Below are 5,443 nucleotides of genomic sequence, written 5' to 3' on the forward strand. Positions count from 1 at the left end.
TTGTTTTAAGTAGGTGCTTTATTTATTTATTTTTTTAATTTTATTTATGTGTGTGGCCAGCTCAGCCCACCAGGGGGCGGGGCTGGCTGGCATGTGGTTCTGGGGGATTGAACCGCAGTCCCTGTGCATTGCTAAGCTTGTTCTAAGTAGGTGCTTTAGACCACTGAGCCATCTCTCCAGCCCCTTAAGTAGGTGCTTTAGACCACTGAGCCATCTCACCAGCCCGCTGCACTCCTTCTTGACCACTATGAAATAAGCATCTTTGCTCCATCACAACCTTCTGCCATGATGTCTCTTGGGGCTGGCCTACTATGGGCTGAAACCCAAGAAAACATGAGCTGATGGAGTAGAACTCTGCCATAAAAATGGTAAATCTGAGTCATTTGTAGGAAAATAGATGAATCACAAGACCCTAATGGTAAGGGAAATAAATCAGATCCATAAGCTTAAATATCACACAATTTCTTTTACATAAGAAAACCAATGTGTAAATAACATATTGAGTAAAATAAATGATAGATAATAGGAAACATGGAGGTATATTTTTGCACAAGGAAAGTGGACAAAGAGAAAGTGGGGAGAGGAAGGAGAGAGAAGGGATGTAAAAAGAATTGAAATGTGTTATGTTCATGTACCAACTTTCCACAATGCATGTAGTCATTATGTATTGCAAATATATACTAATAAGAATAAAAATTAAGTAATAGAAAATTTAAAATAGAATATTGGTTTTTATTTTTAGAGACATTCACAGCTAAGCATTTGCCTTCAGTCTCAGAAGAAACTTTGACTTAGACTTTTGTGACTGTATGTGATCATGTGGTTCAGAAGTCCTGTGACTCATATTGTTTTTTCCTAGGACAGTGCCACTGTAGAGGCTTGCTAACAGAGATGGCCCTAAATATTCTAGGAGGAACTTTCTGTGTGCTACTCTTCTACTGTACTTCTCCTCACCTTTTTTATGATGTGATTTTTAGAATGAACTAAGACTGTCCTATTACAATACAGAAAAGTACAAGGGAGTATTGTGTCTTACCTGGATGAAGTTCAAAGATCAGCATATAGGATAAAAAATGCATATAATGAAAGATACTCCTGAAAATCCCTCAGGAAGGTCTCAAGATGCTGCCACCATTTCTTACCACTCTCTCTTCTACTGTTAAGGCTGGTCATGATTTCTTCATTGAGACTACCTGAAGTAGCTGGGCTGTGTTTTGCATAGTAAAATACAAATGTTAAAGTCAGAATCACCCCCAACCTGGGAAGATGCCTGCTTGTGAGCAGCGGCAGGGACCTGAGGCTCCTGCAGGTGTCTTGGGTTCACATTTCTTCCTCAATGGGACCCAGGAACCTCACCAAGTGCCACAGAGCAGGGAGCTGCCCACGATATCTCACCTCCCGTCAATCTTTCTGTTTCTTTTTTGTGTTTTCTGACTTTTGGTTTTGAATTTGCGTACCTTAGAATGTTATAATCTCTCTCTTCTTTAGCTCCAATTTTTTTTTTAGCTCCAATTTTTTGACTCTATGGTTCTAAGGATATTAAAAATCTATAAATAAATCATAAATTTTTGTGCAAAATAGTCGCACAACAATGTGAATGTACTTAATGCCTCTGAACTGTACATTTAAATATGATTAAAAGAATAATACACATTTTCTGCTATAAAATATAGAAAACATAAGTCAAATTAAATGTTTCCTCCTGTGTGCTTTGGGTGTCAGATATTGTGCCCAGCAATGGAAAAACATTAACAGAGAAAACTGGTGCCAGAGGAGTGGGATCATTTCTGTGACTGTATGTGATCATGTGGTTCAGAAGCCCTTGGAATAGGCTTGTGGAAGACATTTGGAAAGTTTTGGCAAGGCTGGTTAGAGCAGTTCTAGAAAACCAGAAGCAGAGGCTGATGGGTAATGGCCAAAGTTCAGACAATCAGAATGCTGATAAGAATGCAGAATGTTGTGGTGTCAGTGAGGTTTTCAGGATGAATGTGACGGTGCTCACCTGAACCCCCAGCCCTCAGGTGGCTGAGACAGAAATGCTGCTGAGTGAAGCCAGAGTGGGTTATAGAGTGAGACCTTGCCTGAACACCCCACCCCCAAAAGAGGCTTCTACTCCAATCTCAAAGGAAGGTTTTGTAGGCCACGTAGTGTGCCCCTGTGAGGACAGTGTTCAGAGTTGTGGGAATGAAGCCAAAGATGCGGCAGAGCCCTCAGAAAGCGAGAGATGCCAGAAATGTAGGACATTTGCGGAGGAAAAATGTAGGCTGTGAGTGGAGTCAGCCCCAGAGAACCCATATGGTCACAACCAACAAGGCCACAGGGGTGGGACTGCCTGAGTGCTCCTGAAATTGTATTTCACCCCTGTGTCCCCCAGATGCCAGAAACAAAGCTACAGGATTTAATGTCTCTTACTGGGTTTTAGTCTTGCTTCATGTCTATTCTTCCCACCATCTCTTTTTTTTATATGGGAATAGTGATGTTGGCTGTTTTACCTTAGAATATTGGTTTTTATTTTTAGAGACATTCACAGCTAAGCATTTGCCTTCAGTCTCAGAAGAAACTTTGACTTAGACTTTTGAAAAAATGCTGGAACTATTGAGACTTAGGGGGAAAGGAGTGCTGCACTTTCAGTTGCATGCAACATAGGTGTATCACATTAGGTGGAATCATGACTCTGTGTTTACTTAGGGATTGCATATTGTTTAAGGGGGGGGGATGTTATGACCAAGCTTACTTGTGTCACTTTGATTGATTTAAGGCCACCTCAGGGATAGGTTAAACACACTCCTGGTGGCTCATGGAGGTGTGATTTAGGGCACCCTATCTGGTCTTCCACCCTTTCCTCAGGGCCACTGTGCCCATCCTCTGCTTCCTGGTCACCGTGAGCTACACACCTGTCACACCCTTCCATTATGATGTCCCTTCAGTGAAGCCAGATGACCATGGACTGAATATCCAGAAACTATGAACTGAAGTAAGCCTTTCCACTTTTAGGTTTTGGGTGTCAGTATTGTGACCGGCAATAGGAAAGCTGACTAATATATGACATCAAACAAGTCTTATTATTTTCCCCAAATAGTTAACAATAGTAGTTCTTTCTTCTTTATGGTTTTTTTTTTTTTTTTTTTTTGCGGAACCAGGGATTGAATAAAAGATTTCTTTTTAGGGCTTTTTTTTTTTTTTTCTCCCGGAACTGGGGGTTGAACTCAGGACCTTGCCCTTGCCAGGCAAGCGCTTATTCTGTTGAGCTATCTCCCCAGCCCCAGTTCTTTCTTCTTAAAATGCTCTTTTTTTTTTTTACCTTTAAAGTCTTTTTACCTTTTGGCTAATGTCTTTTTGAATGAATAACTGACACCTCTGATATAAATTTAACATATAAATTTTTCAACATTATAGTTTTTTTGCATTTAAAAATAAATGACTTCTTTAACTGACTAACTTTTTATTGGTTTAAGGATGAGATTAGCAAGTAGTAGTCTTAGTTTCCTTCAGATTAGAAAGCATGACTGAGAGATCTACAGAACAGAACAGCACTCTCAGATCCTCTAATTCAGTGAATCACCATGGTCTTTGTGGAAATGCACATACTTTTTAAAAAATTATTTATTTATTTGTGTGTGTGTATGTGTGTGTGTGTGGCCAGCTCAGCCCACCACGGGGCGGCCCTGGCTGGCATGTGGTGCTGGGGGACTGAACCATGGTCCCTGTGCTTTGCCAAGCTTGTTCCAAGTAGGTGCCTTAGACCACTGAGCCATCTCACCAGCCCTGAAATGCACATTCTATGTCAAGTCATTCTAAGACAGTGGTTGATATTCTGTATATCTAACAGGTTCCAAGGTGTAGTCCAGACGCTGGCTCTCTAGTCATAGTTTGAATAGCAAGGAAATATACTTAACTCACTGTCTTTTTATTTAATGAAGAAACTTTCCATGAGAAAGTCTTTCATGACTACAGATAGCCACAGAAACTTCTGAGTTCTGTAGATTTCTTCATTAACTATTTTTTTTTGTTTTTTTTAATTCATTGACTATTTTTATTTTTTATTATTTTTTTAAACATTTATTATTTGTGTGTGTGTGTGTATATGTATGTATGTGTGTGTGGCCAGCTCAGCCCACCAGGGGATGGGGCTGGCTGGCATGTGGTGCTGGGGGATCGAACCGCGGTCCCTGTGCTTTGCCAAGCTTGTTCCAAGTAGGTGCTTTAGACCACTGAGCCATCTCACAGCCCTCATTGACTATTTTTAATAATATCATTTGATGCTCAGCATATATTGCTGTGTGTTATGAATTATTATCTCATGCCATATGTCTTATTTTCCAAATAAAATGAAGTGTAGAAATCAGAGATAATACTCTGTAATTTCTTTCTGTATGCTTAGCTCTAAGACAGATACAGAAATGGCAATATGGATCTTTGCTGTGATGCTCAAAATTGAAGTCACATAGTTCTATAGTCATGTCCTTATGTAACATAGAAGAATGTGTATTTCTGTGTTAATGTTTTGCATCTGTGCGTGCGTGCGTGCGTGTGTGTGTGTGTGTGTGTGTGTGTGTATGTATGCATTCTACTACTGAGCTGTATCTAGGTAAGGAAGGCAATTACTATATTCTCCTTCTGTTAAGTGAAGGGGCCTCAGAGAATACAGGGATTAGATGGCACAGGCTTGCCATAAGGCTAGCATTAGAATGTTCAGCCTCCACAGTGACAGAACTTATTATTTATTCTGATGAGGCCTCTTCTCTTTTGCTTTCTATTCATGTGTAGGGAATCTGTTAGACAAAAAAATCTTTTATAAAGTTCTTCTGCCTTCTCAAAGACAGTAATTTCCGGACAAAAATGATATTCAAAATAAAAGACATCTAAAGATTTTCAAGGAATGACCAAGGCCAAAGGGGATGATTGATGGTGTTGTGTAGCCTGCCCCACCTCCATCTTTTTTTTTTATTGGTTTAGTTGTATCTTTTAATATTGTTTTAATTAGAATAAGCTAAGGGGCTGGTGAGATGGCTCAGTGGTCTAAAGCACCTACTTAGAACAAGCTTAGCAAAGCACAGGGACCGTGGTTCAATCCCCCAGCACCACATGCCAGCCAGCTCGCCCCCTGGTGGGCTGAGCTGGCCACACACACACACACACAAAAATAAATAAATAAATAAATAATTTAAAAAATAAATAAATAAATAAGTAAATAAATAAATAAATTAAGTCACCCAGGTTGAGATTGAACTTGAGATCTTTAAAAAAATAATAATAATTAGAATAAGCTAAGTCTCAAGATTGAAGGGGCAAGTCTTGTAAGTTCATTTAATACCTTTAGGAAAATAGAAACACTGGTTCAAGTAATAGAAAGAGTCGATGGACTGGTGAGATGGCTCAGTGGTCTAAAGCACCTACTTAGAACAAGCTTGGCAGAGCACAGGGACCGCGGTTCAATCCCCCA

This window comes from Octodon degus, unplaced genomic scaffold, assembly GCF_000260255.1.
Source record: "Octodon degus isolate 3935 unplaced genomic scaffold, OctDeg1.0 scaffold00110, whole genome shotgun sequence".
In the NCBI taxonomy this organism is placed as follows: domain Eukaryota; kingdom Metazoa; phylum Chordata; class Mammalia; order Rodentia; family Octodontidae; genus Octodon; species Octodon degus.